This window comes from Dasypus novemcinctus, chromosome 24 (assembly GCF_030445035.2).
Source record: "Dasypus novemcinctus isolate mDasNov1 chromosome 24, mDasNov1.1.hap2, whole genome shotgun sequence".
NCBI classification, from domain to species: domain Eukaryota; kingdom Metazoa; phylum Chordata; class Mammalia; order Cingulata; family Dasypodidae; genus Dasypus; species Dasypus novemcinctus.
In genome coordinates, this window is record NC_080696.1 from 20,385,540 (window position 1) to 20,406,887 (window position 21,348).

A 21,348-nucleotide genomic window follows, 5' to 3' on the forward strand; every position below is an offset into this window, starting at 1 on the left:
GAATGCTTAGCCTAAAAAGAGACCCTGTTTTATTTAAGAATTTAATTCAGTGTATATGATGAGGTATAATCAATCAGTGGATTGGGTTTTGGTTAAGTTACCTGCTGTTAACAAGAGCAGAAACAGGAAAGGTTTCAACAAGATCAAAGCTTATTTATCATTCACATAGCAGTCCAAGGATGATTAGGCAACTCTGTGGTGTCAGAGCCCAGATGTCTTCTGTCCTGTAGCTCTGCCAGCCCCAGGGAGTTGATTTGTTTGCATAGGTGAAGGGGGCTCCTGGCCATGTCTGCAATCTAACGTGGCAGCAAGGGGGAAAAGATGAGGATAGCATGTTCCTTTCTTTTTTTTTTTTTATGGCAACGTCTGACCCAAAATTTATATGTTATTTTAGTAGTTCTCTCATGCAATTTGGGAAGCATGAAACTAAATCTACAATTGCCAGAAGCATTGTTACAGTTTAATGCATATTAACTAAAATGTGTGCATTTTTAGTGTTCATGGTAAATGTAGTTATAACCTTGTTATACTTTTGGCATTTTTTAAGAAAGCACATTAAGCTTCAATTTAGAAATATTTAGGTTATACCTACCTTGTGCTCATGTAATAATAAACCATTTACTCTTATTTTGATCACATGCTTCCTCTCCTCCTTTGTGGCCCATCTCCTGTACATGTGGAGTGACCTTTGACTCTGTGGCTGCTTGCTAGTTCACCACTCTGAATATACTGGAATAGAAAACAATTTCTATATGAGAGCAATTCGTTGTAGCAAAGGGAGAAGATATTTCTCTGTGCAGATACCATAAAGACTGCAGAAATGTGTATAGTCAAAGTCAAGCAGTTCCATTTACAGCACTATATATATATATATAGCTACAATGTGGTGTGATTGGAGCTTTTTAAAATGTTTTTTAAAAAAATTTTTATTTCCCCCCTCAGATGCTTCCCTTGTCTATTTACTCATTGTTTGCTTGGTTTTTCTTTAGGAGGCACCGGGAACCAAACCCAGGACTTCCCATGTGGGAGGTGGGCACTCAACTGCTTAAGCCACATTTGCTCCCTGATTGTAGCTTTTAAAACTATGAAACCCCTGAGAGATTGTATCTTCCAGTTCAAATAAGGTATTTATAATAGACTGTGGCTTCAGATGCTGTTTACTGCCTCTAGGACCTTTAAGAAACATTCCTAAATATAGAAATTTAAGGGCAGTTTTTTGTTGCTTTTCTATCCCCAAATTTTAAACTGCTTCATTATCTAGAAGAAGTCTGGGTATAACTGTAGCATTCATATGCTTTCTGAGAGAAATAGACAGCTTTCTTGGCCAATGAAGATGTTTCTCGTGTAACCAAACAGTTTATACATCTTGATCCTATTTTTTTTTTTTTTTACCGTGTGTTTCTTTGGAGTTAAAATGGCTATAATAGCCTCACCAAGAACAGTTTTCAATCCCTTTTGTATTAAAGCTTACATTCCACATAGCAGCCTGCTGCTATCTCTTTTGATAGTTTCTGTCCCTGTTCCAAACATACAGATTTTTCTTTCATATCATTCAGTCATTTAGTCTTGCTAAAGTTTTGGGGTCATCTTGGAGATCAATCTTAGCTCCTATTAATAAAAAAGATATATTTGGTGCATATTCCTTAAGTTCTGGTACCCGTTCTTCTTTCACAATTTGAAATGAGGCTGGATTTACCACAGAGAAGCATATAAGGAAGAGAAGCATATCAGTCATGGAGTGTGATAAAGGCTTCAGATGGTCATAGACTGTCTGGCTGTGTTATAGAGTCCCAGGAGGTACAGCTTACGCCCTACAGCTAACTGTGTAGTGGTTGAAGATGGTGGGCTCGTAACGCCCAGGACAGCGTCGTTGACATAGCTCATGAGTAGGCACGTCTTGCCAACTGCCCCGTCGCCGACCACCATGCACTTGAGTATCAGCGTGCCAGCCCGTGAGCCATGCTGAGGCCGATTGGCCTCCGGGTATCATCCCCCTGGAACCCCTGCCCCAGACCCAGGCTCAGGCCCCCGCGTGAGCCTGCTGCCCTCTCCATTCAGTGCCTGCGTCCTCTCCCCGACCTGGCCTTCCCAGGAGGATCCACTGGATCATCCCATTCTTTTAAGGTACAACTCCCCACATCCTATCAGGCAGGATTTGGTCACATACTCATTGGTAATTGTAAGGGATTCAGGGATAGCCTTTACCTGGGTGGCTGCACACCCAGCTTAAGTGTCTATCACCATGCAGGAAGGGAAAAACCAATGCTGGAAAATAGCTAACATGCATTACATAGCCCACCACTTCAGTCACCCCAAATTTCCATGTATATCCTTATTCCCCAAATAGAAAAGCCCACACCCTCCCCAAGAAAGAGCACCCCAAAAGTTGATCTAATTAATGCATCTTTTACAAAGTCTTAGATCTCTGGGTGGTATTTAGTCCTCTCCATTCAGTATCCAATGTTTGAATAGAAACAGGAAAACTGCAATAAAAATTCCTTTTCAGAAAAATGAAAACATCTTAATAACTAGTCTATAGCTATTATTAAATCTTAAAATCATGCTCTGCCCTGGCAGGGGCACATGTTCCTTGCTTTATACATCAGGTTCCCAATGATTTATCAGTTTTGAAAGAACTCTCTTGTTCATTGTCTTCTGAGGCCATTGGCCTTCCATCCTGGGATGATCATACCTGTCTGTTAACCAATATCTTTGAGACAGGCATTTGGGAAGTGGATGTGGCTCAAGTAATTGGGCTTCTGCTTACCATATGGGAGGACTCGGGTTCGATCCCTGGGGCTTCCTAGTAAAGCGTGCCCACGCAGTGATCCAGTGCCTGCCCAAGTGAGTCACATAGCAAGATGATGATGCAACAAAAGAGAGACAAAAGGGAGAGTCAAGGTGAGGTGCAACAGAAACCAGGAAATGAGGTGGCACAAATGACAGGGAAACTTTCTCTACGTCAGAGGTCCCCAGGATCGAATCCCAGTGAATCCTAGAGGAGAAAAATGAGAAGAGAAGACAAAAAGTGAAATAGATACAGAAGATCACATAGTGAATGGACACAGACAGCAAAAACAGCAGGGCGGGGGTGGGGAGAAGGAGGGAAAAAACATAGGCATTAGAAAGTGTATCCTTCTGGGCAGGTCTGACTTTCACAATTTGCTTTCTGCTGGTTTATGCCCCAGAACTTGCTTCAGGGATCAATCACAGGCTTTTGCAAGCCAGGCTTGTACATTTTTTTTTGAAATGCTATTCTCAGCATAGACTATTCTGATTTGCATGTAGACCTAGACATAATTTGTAAGCCTGACAATCTTTAATTTATTGGCTTCTGTGCTCTGCCCATTAATTTCACCTTGCTCTTGATAAAATGGTGACCATCTTAGGGCTTGTGTGGGAAACCATCAACACCTTTAACCTCATTTTTGTCTCACCATTGTCTCCCAATGCCTGAAAAAGAATTCTTCAGGGAAGTGGATTTGGCTCACCTGATAGAGTGTCCGCCTACCACTTGGGAGGTCCAGGGTTCAAACCCTGGGCCTCCTGACCCATATGGTGAGCTGGCCCACACTCAGTGCTGATGTGCGCAAGGAGTGCCATGCCACCCAGGGGTGTCCCCCATGTAGGGGAGCCCCATGTGCAAGGAGTGAGCCCCATAAGGAGAGCTGCCACGTGTGAAAAAAGTGCAGCCTGCCTAAGCTTGGCACTGCACAAATGGAGAGCTGACGCAGCAAGATGACACAACAAAAAGAGACACAGATTCCCAGTGCCACTGACAAGAATGCAAGCAGACACATAAGAACACACAGCGAATGGACACAGCAGACAACTGGATGGGGGGGCGGGACAGGGAAAGGGGAGAGAAATAAATAATAAATCTCTAAAAAAAAGGAATTCTTCACAAGGGAGACATTTGAGAAAATCTTAGAGTCACATTTTTATTTCTGGTTAAGGCTGCCAGAATTTCTTTGCATTGTTTCAGCTTAGGCTATGGAAGCAGTTGCCATATATATATATGCCATATATATATATGCTATATATATATATATATGTATATATATATACGAGATCCTTCATTACCAAATTCTCCATCAACTCACATTGCCAACCCCAAGCAAGCCCTTTGCAAGACTGTGCTTCCCTACAAATTGACCAGTTTTAGTGTAAGTTCCTCTTTTGCTTGCAGAGCTTTGCTGAAAGTGGTAAGAATCAAACTACATATACCAATATTGTGAACTTTTGCTTTCATATATTTCCTCTGGTCCTGCAGTTCAACCTTGCAAGGATCTCCAGGCAGTTATTCTGAATGTCTTGCCATAGCATAATAAAGTTCACCACTTTACAGCTTTCAGTGTCTATGTTCCTGTTGCCAATCTTATACTTACACGTACTGTGATGATTAATTTCATGTGTCATCCTGGCTAGGCTGTGGAGTCCAGTTGTTTGATGAAGTAAGCACTGGCCTAATTGTTATTATGAGGGTATTTTGCAGATAGATTTACATTTATAACCAGTTGGCTGCATCTATGGCTGATTGCATCTACAATCAACAAAGGAGATTGCCTTCAGCAATGTGGGGAGTTTCCTCATACAATTAGTTGGAGGTCTTAACAATTAGAGCTGAAGATTTCAGGAACCAGAAAGAAGAATTTCTGCCTCAACGGCAGTCAGCCAGCTTCCCTGGGGAAATTCGAACGCAATACCCGTATCATCTTTACTGTCGTTTCCAACTTGTGGCCTGCCCCATGATATTTGGACTTGCCGGCCAAATTGGTCACCTGAGCCAATGTACACACATGTACATAATATACATGCAATTTATATAATTTATATATCCCATTGGTTCTGTATCTCTGGAGACCTCGGACTGATACATGTGTCAAACTGTTTCAGACATGATTTGCAGAAAACGGAAACCACTCTAGCTATTTTAAAAAGAAAGAGGTTTTTCCCTGGGAATTAGGTGATTACGAAATTGTTGGTAAGAGTGGAATCTAGGCTGGTTCCCTGGAAGAGACCCCTCGTCTAGTGCCGCAGAGCCACCCAGGGAGCAGAGCTGCTTTTCCTGCTACCAGCAGGAGGTGGGGGCCAGGAGGCCGCCACGGCACGTTGACTCCAAGAACACATCTTCTTCGCCATGGTGCAGGGGCTAGGAAGCTACTGTTGCCTTTGCCACAACTGTCTCTTGACTTCCAGGGTGCTGGCAGCTAGATTCTGGAATAGTGTATTTGAGCAAAATCCAGTGTCTCTGCAGCTTTGATTGCAGCAACATTGCCAAGCAGGGGTGCTGTGACCTCCACCTCATTTTGCCTGCCAGACACACTTGAGCACGTCCAATTGGTGAAAACCAGTTCTCATGCAGTCTTCAGGTCACGTGCCAGGAGGGGTTGGGAGAGGTGGCCGTGAGTTTAGCTAAGAATTTTGCCAATATGGAAAAAGAGAAAACAGATACCAGGGCAAATGGTGGCACAGAGGAAATATTGAATACCTTGTTTGGGCAAATGGTTAGTTCATTGAATTCAAGGGATGAAGGGGGAAAAAAAAAGATTGAAAAACTAGAAAATATTGCAGGTGAATGTCTGATCTCCAAAGGGGAAAAGTCACTAAAAGGATAAAACCAGTAAGAAACTCATAAAGGAAAAGAACATTAGATTTTCTAAATATAATGAAAACTTCTTTAATTCTAGAAAGGAAATATTTTTAAAAATGAAAATGGTGATAAGACATTGAAAAATCAATATCATATTTGACAAAAGGTTAATGCCTATAAGTCTCACATAATTTAACAAAAAACTTCTTTCCAATTAATGGGGAAAGGACAAAATATGATAATCTACAGGAGAAAAACCACAGATATTTAATAAACATTTTGTACTATTCAGCCTCTTTGGTAAACAAAATAATGCAAATTAAAATTAAAAAGTCAAATAGCATTTTTTTTTGGCCAATTATCACGAGAGTATCTTGGACTGGTGAGAGAGTGCAAATTTATCCAATAAGTTTTGAAAGCTTTTTGATTGGTGTGTACCAAATAATGTACAGAACTTTTAAAAGAGTAATTTCAATTCTAGGAACATACCCTATGAAATGTTTTATGAACAATTATGTTCATTTCAGCACTATAAATTGGCAATAACCGAATGTTGGACAATAGGGAAATAGTTTAGAAAACTATACTTCATCATGTTAAAAAAATATCTGGAAATAAAATTGAAAACAGTGTAGGATCACAATTAACTACAAAGTGTGCATAGAAATACATCAACATAGTCATGGTTTTTGACTCTTGGTGGTGACATTTTTTACTATTCTTCTTTCTCTTTTATACTTTACTTCCCAAATTATCGATAATGAACTGTGTTAGTTTTGTAATGAAGAAAGAACTTAAATCAATAGTATTGTGCAATAAGAAAATGACTGTATCCCAAAAGGTACTATTTATGTTGATCCCCTTACGGAGAATAAAATCAAAACAACCTTCATTATAAAACTGAAATGCTTTGGGGAAAACAAGAAAATCCTGATAGAATGAGAGAATGTGAAATAATTCTGTTTCAAGAGACCTGGCTTCTGGCTTTTCTAGAATCATCTGGAGGCAACAATGATTACTGCTATTGCTCTAGATTTGGCTGTTTAGTCTCAAATGTGTGACCTTATTTGTTTGCATCTCATACGTATGCAACAAATATTACTGAGCTCCTACTTTGTGTTTTGGACTATTTACAAAGGGAAAAAGGCAAGTTTATTAATAATAGCTACTGTAAACTGGACAATGCAGCTCCAAAAAGTGGGTGCAATAATTCCCTCCTTACAAAGGTGGTAGCTAACAGCCAAAGAGGAACTTGTTCCCGGTCCCATAGCTACTAAGCAGTGGACTTGACTTTCAACCTGTCACCCGTCTTTTGATTGCACTGTGCCATGCTGTTTTCAAAGCTGTGAAGTCTTTGCATTCCATCTGGGTAAAAAGATACATCCCACCATGACCGATCTCATCTGCAGGAGATGCCCCAGATTTGCCTGCACTCTCTCCTCTGGTGTGTTGTCTTCGAGCTGTATCCACTCCTGCCTCCACAGTACAAATATGCCAGCTCAACAGAAAACACCCAGGTCCCCAAGAGGGGCCTCAAACCAGCAGCTTTTCTCACAAGGCATGCTGGTCCGACAGGTTTGCTTTGGTGCCCAGATCCTATCTGTGTCCTGAACCTCCTGAGGGAGGGCTGTTGACAGAAAAGCATGTTTGTTGGCAAAGTCATAGAGAGTGGCTGCGGCAGCCCAGTTTCTGTTGGGTAGAGAGATATACAAGCCTTTAGTTGATCTCTACCCAAAGCAACCAATAGGGCCAGGCTTTTGGCTATGCATTTGCTTAATCAGACTGAAAATCACTTAGATATTAAAACATATTGGAGAAACTCAAACAATTCAACCCTCAGGTGACTCCTCTGTAAAATTTGCATAATAGAACAAAACCAAATAATTTATAAGGTTTCATACAGCTCAGAGAATTCATGATCTTATTGATACAAGGTTTGGAAAAATATTCATAATTTAATGTTAAGTAAAAACCTATGACATAAAACTGTACTTCCAGGACTATTCTAAATAGACATAAAATAAATTATATTTGTATCAGAAAAAGGCAGGAAAGGAACTCTTAAAAATATTCACTGTGTGTGACTGCCATTGATTTAAATCTTCTTCTTATAACGCCAATGGGTCTGCCTGAAGAGAATGTTGTGTAATAATGAATGATATCCTCAGCAGTATCTTAGAGTAAAGATTGCTGACATAGCATTGAAAGGTTGACTCTGATCCAGTTTACCAGGAAAAGCCACAGAACCAGATAAGTGGACAGTAATAACATTCAAATTATTGGACCTAAGAGAATGTGAGCTGTGAGCAGCCCATCAGGGTCTGCAGTGACAATGGTGACAATGGTGACAATAAAACTCCCACTTAAATAAAATATGATTAAATATGAAAGAGATATATTTGCATGAATAGTTATGGAAAAATGTCCAAGACTATTGAGTTGCAAAGCCGCTTGTGTAGTTTTATCCCACTTACGTAAAAATTATGGTAGTATATTCTTGGGGAAAATTCTATAAAATGCTATATATCCTTTCACTTTGTAGTTATCTTTCACTTTCTAAGTCATACATTTTTCAAATGTATGATTCCTTAATGTATGACTTTCTAATCAGAAATGAATGGAAAATTAATATTTATTGTGTCTGCTTTTCTTATAGCTTCCTGTTGTTTCTGCTACACAATAATATTAATAGCTGATTTTATTTAATACTTTCTATGTGCCAAACACCATGCTGAGCTTTTTTTTAATACTTAAAAGTTTTTTTTAAATGCCTTAGATTACATAAGTGTTACATAAAAAAAGGGTGGGGGAGATTACAGCAAGATGGCAGCGGAGTAAGGAGCTCTTAGAGTAAGCTCCTGCTACAGGGCAGTTAGCAAACACCCAGAGCTCTCTGGAGCTCTCTGAAGTACCTGTGTGGGGGCTCCAGGAGACCAGAAGAGCATCTTGCAATGCCCTTGAAGGAAGGGAAGAAGGAGGCTGCCCATCTGCAGAGAAGACTCGTAAGTAGAGGCTCCATGCCCGGGAGGCCAGTGCCCATCCTCCACCAGAGGCACAAGCTGCCTCGGGAGCTGTTCCGTGACTGGAATTGAAAGCTCCATTTCTCCAAAATGGGGGAGGAAGAGATGGTTGGGCACCAACTTCAGCTACTGATGAGTAAATTCAGCGGGCTACAGTATAATCCTGAGAACAGCTTAAGTTTGAGCCTGTCCAAGCCAGAAAGAGGCTGGGAGCTGCCATCTTTTTTTTTTTTTTTTTTAATTAATTTTTTTTTATTGACTTTGTAATAATGTTACATTAAAAATATATATGTGAGGTCCCATTCATCCCCACCCCCCCACCCCCCCTCTCCCCCCCCAACAACACTCGTTTCCATCATCATGACACATCCATTGGATTTGGTAAGTACATCTTTGGGCACCTCTGCACCTTATAGACAATGGTCCACATCATGGCCCCCACTCTCCTCCATTCCATCCAGTGGGCCCTGTGAGGATTTACAATGTCCGGTGATTACCTCTGAGGCACCATCCAGGGCAGCTCCATGTCCCAAAGACGCCTCCATCTCTCATCTCCTCCTGCCCTTCCCCATACCCATCGTCCACCATGTCCACTTTTCCCAATTCCATGCCACCTCTTCTATGTGGACATTGGATTGGTTGTGTCCATTGCACCTCTATGTCAAGAGGAGGCTCAGATTCCACATGGATGGGAGCTGCCATCTTAACTCTGCACCTGGCACAAGGAAAGTGGGACGGACTAAGAATCCCAGTGCTGGTGGGGACTGACTTCTTTTCATCCAGGTCAGATTGCAAGTCTAGCCTACGATCCAGTGCCACCTCCAACAGGGAGGAAGCTCCAGGGACCTGTGCCAGGCTTTCTGGGAAATTGCCAGCCAAGTTGCAGAGGCCGGCAATTGTCCTACTCTACTGGTGAAGCCACCCTAGGAGCTGTTCTGTGACCGGAATTGGAAGCTCCATTTCCCTAAAACAGGGGAGGAGGAGACAGTTGGCTGCTGATTTCGGCTACTGATTGGTGGACTCGGATGACTAAGGAATAACTCTAGGAAGAACTGGGGTGTGAATTTGTCCAAGTCAGAAGAAGGCCAGCGGCTGCCATTTTGACTCCACCCCCAGCCTGAGGGAAAGCTGGCCTGACCAAATATCACAGTGATGGTAGGAACCGGTTTCTTTCTCCCAGAACAGCCTGCAGCCATAGCCTAGGCTTCAGTCCCACCTCTGGCAGGGAGGATGCCGACTAGCTCAGCATCAGTCTATCCAGGTAACTGCAGGTACCTTTAGCTGGCACAAACTGAATAATTAAAAGTCTACTGGGGCAACTGCAGTCATCTTGGACCTGTACTGTATAGATTGCTGCCCACACCTGCAGCTCCATCCATGCCCCAGGCAAAGGAGAAAGGGGTGTGAAGCTTCATCAGTCTCCCTGGGCAACTACAGTCTACACCTGTATGACTTGGATTATTCCACACATTTGTGACTCTTTCCCTTCCTCTGGGAAAGGAGAAAGTTGGGAGAAGCTTCATCAGTCCCTGGGGTAAGGAGGGTAGCTTGAGCCTCCACAGTTTATAGCACCAATTACATCCTTGGCTCCTACTGCACAACCAGAAGGAAGAAAGGGCAGGAAGCCCTAAATTAAAGAGAAAAACTGCACCCAGTATAAATACTCTAGTAATCCAGATGCCAAGACACCAACCAAAAATTACAATCCACACCAAGAAACAGGAAGCTATGGCCCAGTTAAAGGAACAAGGTAAGCCTCCAGATGACATAAAGGCATTGAGACAACTAATCATAGATATTCAAACAAATCTCAATAAATTCAATGAGATGGCTAAAGCAACTAAGGATATTAAGGATACATTGGATGAGCATAAAGAAGAATTTGAAAGCATACATACAAAAATAGCAAATCTTATGGGAAAGAAAGGCACAATAAATGAAATTAAAAAAAACATTGGAATCATATAATAGCAGATTTGAGGAGGCAGAAGAAAGGGTTGGTGAACTTGAAAAAAAGGCATCTGAAAGTGAACATACAAAAGAACAGGTGAAGAAAAGAATGGAAAAAATGGAACAAGGTCTCAGGGAACTAAATGACAGCCAGAGATGTGCAAACATATGTGTCATGGGTGTCCCAGAAGGAGAAGAGAAGGGAAAAGGGGCAGAAGGAATACAACCCTATTGAAGGATATAGATATCCATGTCCAAAAAGCAGAATGTACTCTCATCCAAAAAAATTAGAATAGACCAACTCCAAGACATGCTAATCAGAATATCAAATGCCAAAGACAAAGAGAGAATTCTGAGAACAGCAAGAAAAAATCAATGCATAATAAATATATAAGGGATGCACATTAAGATTAAGTGCTGATTTCTCACCAGAAACCATGGAGGCAAGAAAACAGTGGTGTGATATATTTAAGATATTACAAGAGAAAAACTTCCAGCCAAGAATTTTATATCCAGCAAGACTGTATTTCAAAAATTAAAGCAAGATTAGAATATTCACAGATAAACAGAAACTGAGAGAATTTCTAAGCAAGAGACCAGATTTTCAGGAAATACTAAAGGGTGTGTTAGAGCCTGAAAATAAAAGACAGGAGAGAGAGGCCTGGAAGAGAGTCTAGAAATGAAGGTTATATCAATAAAAGTGACTAAACATGTCAAAAGAGTGGTGAAAATAAAATATGACAGATAAGACTCGGGTAGTCAGGAATAAACTTAACCAATGATGTAAAGCACTTGTATTCAGAAAACTGCAACCCGATGTTAAAAGAAATCAAAAAAGTCCTAAATAACTAGAAGAATATTCCATGCTCATGGATTGGAAGACTAAATATCATTAAGATGCCAATTGTACTCAAATTTATATACAGATTCGATGCAACCCTGATAAAAATTCCACTGGCATTTAAAAAAAAATTGAAAACACAATTAGCAAATTTATTTGGAAGAGTAAGGGGTCCTGAATAGCCAGAAACATCATAAAAGGAAAAACAAACCCTCACCTCCAGACTTTAAATCATACTACCAAGCTATAGTGGTAAAAAAGCATGGTACTGCCATAAAGACAGATACATAGACCAATGGAACCAAATTGATGGCTCAGAAGCAGACCCTCACATGTATGGTCAAGTGATTTTTGACTAGCCTGTCAAACCCACACAGCTTGGGCAGAACAGTCCATTCAGCAAAATGATGCAGAAAGAACTGGATATCTATAGCTAAAAGAAGAAAGAGGACCTCTATCTCACACTTTATCCAAAAATTAACTCAAAATGTATCATAAACCTAAAAATAAAAGCAAAAACCAAAACATTTTCAGAAGAAATTTTAGGAAAATATCTTCAAGACCTGGTAGTAGGTGGAAGATTCTTAATGGAGATAAGAGAAGGACTGAGATGGACTACTGATGTTTAATGTATACAGAAGTTTTAATTAGTTTTACTGTAAAAGTGTGGCAATGTATAGAATGGATGGTAAAAATAGTAATTGCTAGTTTATTAATAGAGATGTGGCTGAAAATTGTAGTCTAGGGGTGTAAATGCCAATTGACAGAATGCTAGAGAATAATCTAGAAACTGAATAGCACAGTAAATTAAGAGGTGGATGAGAATTGTGGTTAATGGTACAGATGCAAGAGTGTCCTTTGTGAGCTAGAGCAAATGTATATCACTACTACAGGGTATTGGGAATGCACACGAAAAATACAACTGGAATGACCTATGGACTGTGGTTAGCAGTAATAATATAATATTCTTGCATCTATGCCAAAGATGTACTGTGTTGATAATGGGGCAGTATGGAAAATGTGAGCCAAATGTATGCTATGGACATGGTAACAAGCAGATGATATTATCTTATCTGTAACAAATGTTCCACCACAATGTGGTGTGTTGATAGCGGGGTGTTGCTTAGGAATTCTGCCAATGTGCATGATTGTTTTGTTAAGTTTACAACTTCTGTCATAAAAAATATATTTAAAAAATAATAATAAGGTGTGTTGGGGGAAAAACGCACCAAATGTAAGATAAGGACTATAGGGAAGTGGACTTGGCCCAGTGGTTAAGGCATCCATCTACCACATGGGAGGTCCGCGGTTCAAACCCGGGCCTCCTTGACCAGTGTGGAGCTGGCCCATGCTCAGTGCTGATGCGCACAAGGAGTGCTGTGCCACGCAGGGGTGTCCCCACGTAGGGGAGCCCCACATGCAAGGAGTGCGCCACATAAGGAGAGCCACCCAGCGTGAAAGAAAGTTCAGCCTGCCCAGGAATGGCACTGCACACACGGAGAGCTGACGCAACAAGATGACGTAACAAAAAGAAACACAGATTCTAGTGCCGCTGACAACAACAGAAGCAGACAAAGAAGAACACACAGCAAATAGACACAGAGAACAGACAGTTAGGGAGGGGGAGGGGAGAGAAACAAATAAAATCTTTTTAAAAAAAGATAAGGACTATAATTAGTAGTAAGATTTTGACAATATTCTTTCATAATTTGTAACAAACATCTCACGACAATGCAAGGTGTTGGTGGAGGGTTGATGTATGGGACCTCAGTATGACGTTATGCATGTTTGCTTTGTAAGTTCACAACTTTTATTATACACTTGTTTGTGTATATTCATATATAAATGACATAAAGATAATAATAATAGGGAGGCTTGGGGGAAAATACTTTGGTTAGTAGTAATATTTTGACAATGCTCTTTAATCATTAGTTTAACAACAATGTAAATTGTTGGTAGTGGGTGAGTTATGAGAGTCCTGTATGTTATATATGTTTGTTTTGTGAGTTCACAACTATTACTATACACTTATTTTTTATGTATGTTTGTGTATGGGTGACATATTTCAGTAAATTAATTAAAAAAAAGGGGGGGGATTTCCATATGTCCCACTTCCTACTCCTCCCATACTTTCCCACATTTAACAACATTCTTCATGAATGTGGTACATTTGTTACAATTGATGCACACATATTGGAGCATTGCCACTAAGTGTGGATTATGGTCTACATTATCATTTACACTCTGTCCCACACAATTTTGTAAGTTATGGCAAAATACATAATGGCTTATATCCATCATTGCAATGTCATCCAGGACAATCCCAATGTCCCAAAATGTTTCCATGCTGAGTTTTGCATGCATTATATCATTTCATTCTCACAGGAGAGGTAGAAAGATTGTCCCCACCTTTAAAACAAGGAAAATGAGATTTGAACAGGTTAAATAATGATCCTAGGTTTTATTCATTCATTCATTCCACACTTATTCTTTCATTCAGTGAGTATTTATTGATGCCCAGGCACTGTTCTATGAGCTGTGGATACAGTGGTGAACAAACCAGGCAAAGTCCCATTTTTGTGAAGGGGACACATAATCAGTAAGTGGATAAATAAATATTATGATTCAGGTAGTCACAAGGAAAAGTGAAACAGAGGAAGAGGATAGAAAATAACGAGAGTTTGGGGGTGTTTTCAGATGCTAATGGTTGCTCAACCCAAGTCCATTCCTCAGCTTCTTCCTAAGTTTATAAAACTAGAATTATGTTATGGTGGCAAAATGGCTCAGTGGAGGTGAATTCTCATCCCCACAGAGGCAACAGCTCCCTGAGTGATCTTTCTCCAAATAGCAACCAGAGTTATCTCTATTCATTTTAAAGCAAGAATAATAAGGCCATCACATACTAACATAAATAATGCATTTTAATGAAAAAGATCTATTTTCTTTTTTTATTATTACACTTTTTTAAAAAGATACATAAATCACAAAAAATGTTACATTAAAAAATATAAGAGGTTCCCAGATACCCCACTTCCCACACCCCCCACTCCTCCCATAGCAACAACTTCTTTCATTAGTGTGGTACATTCATTGCATTTGATGAATACATTTTGGAGCACTGTTATACAGCATGGATTATAGTTTGCATTGTAGTTTACACTCTTTCCCAGTCCATTCAGTGGGTTAAGGCAGGATATATACTGTCCTGCATCTGTCTCTGCAATATAATTGAGGACAGCTCCAAGTCTCGAAAATGTTGCCATATCACACCTCTTTTTCCCTCTCCCTGCCTTCAGCAACTCCCATGGCCACTGTCTTCACATCAATAATATAATTTCTTCCATTGCTAAAGTCACAATAATTCTATGGTAGAATACCAGTAAGTCCACTCTAATACATATTTTATTCCTCCATCCTGAGGACCCTGGGATGGTGATGTCCACTCCACCTCTAAATTGAGAGGGTGCTTAGATCCCACATGGCTGATGGATGGGATTCTTCTGCATGCAGTTGTAGACTCTCTTGATTCCTTGGTGTGGTGGTTGACCATCCTCACCTCCTTGTTAGCCTATCTTGGTAAGTCCAGCAAACTGGAGAGTAGGTGTTACAACTTTGCTGAGGCTCAGGGCCCAGCTGGCACATGGACAGTCCAGAGATTCAAGACTTCTGGGTTTATACCAACCCCAGTGCCAACCACAGATTCAGTAAACATGACAGAAGAGGCTTGTGTAGAGAAGTCACATCTGAGTCCAACTCCATCACACTCAGGGCACAAATTCCAATGTAGGGCCCACTGGCAAGCCACTGAACTCCAGAGTCATGTGCCATGACTGTAGGGCCTGAGTGTCTCCATAGCCCTCAGGAGCATCACTACATGGGGTTGTATCTACATTGGCTGTCTCTGAGATCCTGCTGAGACATACATAAGCGTGATACCTCTGATGACCTCCTGACACATTTTGAAGTCTCTTAACCATATAAACTCATTTGTCTTTACCATTTCCCCCCTCCCCTTTTATTCAAGGTCTTTTCTGGTTGCATTACCAGCCGGTGTTTGGTAGTAATCCCTTGGTGCCGGGAAGGCTCATCCCTGGAAGTCATGTTCCATGCTAGGGGTAAAGTTTATATGCTGTGTTTGGCTTAGAGTGTGGCCATATTTGGGAAATATGGAGGCTCTCAGCTAGTTTATTTTTACTCTGTGGTCTTACTTGGACTGTTTTTACCAAGTGGTCTTCAGATTTTGTTTAACTCTCTTCCAGCAGAGAGTTTACTATAACCTGGGGAAATGTATGTTTCTTGGGAAATGTTTTCATCTGTTGAATGGAAATCTGTGTCACTGAGGATTTTTCTTCCTTGTTCAGGTACTAACCATGGTGATTGGAGTGGTATTGTTTTGCATTTTTACAAATCACTTTATGTCTGACCTAATAGAAAACAGTGGGATTCCCATAATAGCTTTTGCATTTGATTTGTTGCAATATCACACATCCTGTTGCCTCTGGAAAACTACACCATAGCCTTGTGAGAGAATGAGACCGAAAAAGCAAATAACACTTTAATATTACTATGAAAATAGTTTCAACAGCATCGATCTCTTAAAGCTCCTCAGACCACACTTTGAAAACCACTGGACAGGGTAGAGGTGGTACAATTGCCTGACAGGACCTGCACTCAAATGCAAGTTTCTCTGACTCCAGAGTAAGTGGAAGATACTAGAGCAATGATGCTGGATTGACACACAGGGGCCCCAAATAAAGAAACTTGTCCTTAACTTAGCCTGTAAGTTAATGGTGCAATGCTGAAAGTGGTTCTAACATCTCGGGAGTACGCATTCTGAGATGGGAACTGCTTAGCCAGGGAATGGTTCAAAGGTTAAATGTGACCTGAAGTTTCTGTCATCTGAACTAAAGGAGAAGGCTGAATGTTGGGCATAGCATTTAGTTAAATAATGCTAACTGGAGTTTAGAAGTGAACTTTGTGTTTCCAGCCACAACATTCTGATTTCTTTTGGCTCCATTCCCTTCAACAATTCTTGCAATGTCCACTGGATAATCTCATCAATGTTTATTCAGATCTGGCATCCCGACATAGGAGCGGTGAACTTAGAAGGTCACCTCACGTTATAATAGGATAGATATTGGCAAATTCTCAGTCTTCATGCCCTGGAAGCAACCAAGTCTCCCTCCTCTACCCAAGAACGTCACTGTCTTTGGATCGTACTCCTTTCCATTCTACTGGAAAGCAGATTACACAGTTTCTACCTGAAAAGAGGAGAAACTTCTAAGAATTTGGATTTGGGGTAGGATTAAGGTCCAGCTCTACCCTTCATCCAGCACAGTGCCAGGGGCTCCCCTCAAACAGAGGGACTAATTACAAATGGCATGTTCACCCCTGGTTCTTTCTCCTATTTGCTTCCTGATTGTGCTTAAATTCATTGATTCGGATCTGGGTTGCCAGGTCATCAACCTTGAAGAACTGGTGTTGCCTCTGCTATTCTTTTTCTTCTCCACACTATCTCCTGTAAATTGTTGGTAACACCCAGAAGGGATGAAACTGCTGGCTTGGCCCATATTCTAACCAGTTCACAGGTCAGTCAGCCCAAGTCACCAGTTACATGTTTACCAAGAGCTGGTTTAAGACTCTACCTCTTCCAGAAAATCTTACCCGTGTCATGACTAGGCTCGGCTCCTGGAAGAATCTCCTGGCCACTTACTATCCTTAGGCAAGGAGACCCTGATACAAAATGGGAAAGTGACTACTTTTTTTCCCATGGAAAGTAAGGACATGGCTTCAATTTAGATACCTCAGGCAAAAGAGGATTTTGTTTGTGCCAGAATATTTCCATAGGCCCCCAGCTTTCACTTAGTAACTGTGTTAAGGTCCAAGTGTATTTTCATTTCTTTTGTAATAATCTCTCAGTCTGTTGAATCTAGTTTGTAAATTATGTATCTTTTTAATCACAAAGATAGTATCTTTCCATGCTGAAAAATACCACTCTTATTACTATTACCATTTGACCTTCATTGAGGGCTTTATGTTGAGTCCTCTGCTAAGCGTTTCTAACCCAGTCTCATTGAATCTTTGCCACAGTCTTATGAAGGCAATGTCATGATTTTCTTTCATCTTATGGATTAGGAAACTGAGGCTGATAGACATCAACCAGCGAGCTTCACAGTTGGTGAATGGAAGAGATAGAGTTTGAATCTAGACAGTGTGATTCTGAAACCTGTACTTTTAAAAACCGTTTTTGTTTTTTTTTTTGAGTTTTCACTTTGATCAATATTGTTTTGGCTCCCCCCCCCCCAACATACCAAAAATATACTGGATCCTTTTTGAAAAAAGATTGTGTTCTATTCTTTTGAAGATGTACCATAATTTATTTAGCCATTATCATAATGTTTCATGCTTCGGTTGGTTTCAGTTTCCATGACTACAAATAATGTTGCAATGCAATGTTGCAACGAACATCTTGTTATCAAATCTTTATACGCCACCCATAATACTTTTTTTTAGGACAGATTCATAAGCATAACTTTCCTGGGTTCACATACATATGGACTTCTATGGTCTTGATGCATTTCGCCAAATTGTTCTCCAGATAGTACATGCCCATCTACATTATATGAAAGTATCTTTCTTTCCCCCACCCTCAACACTGCATCTCAACCGTTTTTTAAAATATATTTTTATTACAGAAGTTCTGAACTTACAAAACAATCATGCACATATGTAGAATTCCCACACAACAACCCTTTACCAACACACTACACTGATGTGGAACATTTGTTACAGATTATGATATAATATTATCAGACTATTTCCACTAACTATGGTCCATAGTGTACATTTGGCTTATTTTTTCCATATCCCCTATTGTTAACAAAGTACATCTTTGGCATTGATGCAAGAATATTACTGTTCTGCTATTAACTATAGTCCACATGTTACATTAATTATATTTTCCCCATAATTCTCCACATTCCTACCACCCTGTAATAGTGATGTACATCCATTCTAGTTCACAGAAGGACATTCTTGCATTTGTACTATTAACCACAATTCTCAACCACTTTTGGGTTCACTGTTTTATTCAGTACCTAGATTATTCTCAAGCTTTCTTTTAATTGATATTTATATCCCTAGACTACTGTTTTCAGCCACAATCCCATTTATAGACTAGCTGCTACTCACTATAATGTGTTACCATCAACTCTTTCCATTTCCATACATTTACACTCAAGTTAATTAAAACTTCTACATACATTATCCACCAGTAGTCCTTCATAGCTGCCATCTTATCTCCTAAAAACCTGTACTCTAGGTTTTTTGTTATTTTCTTAAAGATTTCTTTATTTCACAGAGAGCAGTTGTCTCCTCTCTGTGTCCATTCACTATGTGTTCTTCTGTGACCGCTTCTATCCTTATCGGCGGCACTGGGAATCTGTGTTTCTTTTTGCTGCATCATCTTGTTGTGTCAGCTCTGTGTGTGTGTGGCAGCATTCTTGGGCACGCTGCATTTTCTTCCGTGCTCGGCGGCTCTCCCTATGGGGCTTACTCCTTGCGCGTGGGAGTCCCCTACGCAGGGGACACCCCTGTGTGGCACGGCACTCCTTGTGCGCATCAGCACTGCACATGGCCAGCTCCACATGGGTCAGGAGGCCCTGGGTTTGAACCGTAGACCTCTGTGTGGTAGGCGGATGCCCTATCCATTGGGCCAAATCCGCTTCCCTGTACTCTAGGTTTTAACTCTATGTGTTTATTCTTTGTATTTAGTTCATATTAGTAAGACCATGCAATATTTGTCCTTTTGTGTCTGGCTTATTTCACTTAGCATAATGTCTTCCAGATTCATCCATGTTATAATATGTGTTCCAGCTTCATTTCTTACTGCAGCATAGTATTCCATTGTATGTATATGCAACATTTTGTTTATCCATTCATTGGGCGATGGACACTTGTGTTGTTTCCGTCTTTTGGTAATTGTGAATAACACTGCTATGAACATTGGCATGCAGAAGTCTGCTCATGTCACAGTTTTCAGTTCTTCTGGATATATTCCTAGTAGAGGAATTGGTGGATTATATGGCAGTTCACCATTTTTTAATTGTTGCCAATATGATAGGAAAATAATGTTGTCTTGGTGTTTTATTTATTTACATTTTACCTTTTATTTTTAAAATTTCCAAAATTTATATACACCCAGCAACAACTCCCTTCCCCCTCCTGCCTTCATCCCTTCAACCTCTGTTCTCCTTTCTGTCTTTATGAATTTGCTATTTCTAGATATATCATTTAAGTGAAATCATGCAGTACTTATCTTTACTCAGCATCATGTTTTCAAGGAAAATCCATTTTACAGCAGGTCTAAGCACTTCATTCTTTCTCATGGCTAAACAATACCTCATTGTAGGTATGTACCCACCTTTTGTTTATCCATTCATCTGTCTAAGGACACTTGCATTGTTTCGACCTTTCAGCTATTGTGAATAACGCAGCTCCAAACATTGGCTTACGATGATCTGTTTGAGTACCTGTTTATTATTTCTTTGGGTACATACTTAAGAGTGGAAGAGTGGAATTGCCAGGTCACAAGGTAATTCCATATTTAGCCTTTTGTGGAACTGGCATCCTGTTTTCTACAATGGCTGTACCATTTTGCATTCCCATCATTGCTCCTTTAATTATGAGTTAGAACATTTTCATTGCACTCTTGTTATGTTCCTCAGGAGTATTTCCTGCTGGAATTCTTTGCCCACTGAGAAATTAATCTTTTTTTCCTAGTTTTTAAAGCTCAGTACATATGTCTTATATTATAGAAATTAATAAAGCTAGGGAGTAAACCCAAGAGGAAAAAGCAGACTTATTCTGTGTTTTGCACAGCATCTTACTCCTGTTGTTCCTCAATATTGATAAAGTATGAGAAACTGTTTGTGTGCCCAGAGGATGAAAACATGCCTATTTTTTAAAAAGTCACTTGGAAGTATTCTTCTCCAGAAGAAGCTCTAATCTTCTCTTCCTGCTCTTTAGTCTCAGAGAAAGAGGAGCAATGTAGAAGAGCATTCCCAAAGCTTACTTGGCAGTGGGTCACGTGATCAGAAATCTGCTTGAGCAAGCTACAAGTCATCTTTCATCAATAACGGTTGTGATTCAGGAGGTTTCCAGACTGGTTGTGTGAGCTTTGGATGTGACTCAAATATGAAGTATTCTTGCATCTATTTATATTTATTTTCCTTTTGTCAGTGATCCTTGATAATACCACATTTTCAAGATGTGCTTTCAGAGGAATTAAACTTGAGCAGTTCAAAATTACACATACGGCTTTCCTTTCTCAGTAACCCAGGGCTTCTAGTGTGATAGTCCCAGGGTCAGCCAATGGTTGTCTAAGAGTAGCAAGCAGGTGGAAACTGGTCAGCCCTCCTGGTCTGGTGGCTTAGCAGGGCTGGTCAAACTGGTTTGGAATTTGGGGAATATAGATCTTAGATGGGCTGCTATTCAGAGTCAGTGGGCTGAATGTGACCTATGGACCAATGGCTCAATGCTTGCACCTTAAGCTTTATTAGAAGGCTGGTCTCTCCGTCCATGTCCTAGATATTCCATAAGACCCTATTATTTTTTCCATACTCACAAGGGTCCTTTATCCCACCTGTCATAGGATGAGTTCCTCAGGAAGCAGATTCTGAGATGGAGGTTAATATACAGAATATTTATTAGATAGGGCCCTTGAGATCATTGCCCATGGAAGGATAGGGCAGGAGACAGGAGTGGGCAGAAGGGAAGATCAAATAGGTGGTTCTTCTTACTTGTCCTGAGTTGGTCAAGATGGCTGGCTTTCTACTTCCAAGTAATCAGTCCTTGGATGTGGGACAACCTGAGAAAGCATGCAAGGTTAAGTGAGGTGTTTCTCTGCACCTGTGGGCATCCCAAGGGTCTGAATTGTGATCTCC

General features: G+C 40.4%; 1 pseudogene; it reads right to left on the reverse strand.

Annotated features, from left to right (window-relative positions):
* Nucleotides 1-1,253: 1,253 nt before the first annotated feature.
* Nucleotides 1,254-21,348, reverse strand: part of LOC101434769 (rho-related GTP-binding protein RhoQ-like) — a 63,648-nt pseudogene continuing 43,553 nt past the window's right edge.